The 212-nt window shown below is 50.0% G+C and overlaps 1 non-coding gene across 1 annotated transcript; it reads right to left on the reverse strand.

The window, feature by feature from the left end:
• Positions 1-40: 40 nt before the first annotated feature.
• Positions 41-159, reverse strand: LOC118345382. Its single transcript, XR_004798927.1, has one exon. It is a non-coding gene; the product is annotated as a 5S ribosomal RNA (ribosomal RNA).
• Between the last annotated feature and the right edge of the window lie 53 nt (positions 160-212).

The following is a 212-nucleotide window of genomic DNA, read 5'->3' on the forward strand; positions in this document are numbered from 1 at the left end:
CTTGTCAATTTATCTCGCAAGGCGGAAAAAACAAAAACGAGGGGTGCAACACGAGGACTTCCCAGGAGGTCACCCATCCTAGTACTACTCTCGCCCAAGCACGCTTAACTGCGGCGGTCTGGTGGGGTCCGGGGCATGAGTGCTGGTATGATCGCACCCATCAAACTAATTACTTAAAATTCATATAATCCTTGAGCGACATACTAGCGTCC

This window comes from Juglans regia, unplaced genomic scaffold (assembly GCF_001411555.2).
Source record: "Juglans regia cultivar Chandler unplaced genomic scaffold, Walnut 2.0 Scaffold_2497, whole genome shotgun sequence".
Lineage (NCBI taxonomy): Eukaryota > Viridiplantae > Streptophyta > Magnoliopsida > Fagales > Juglandaceae > Juglans > Juglans regia.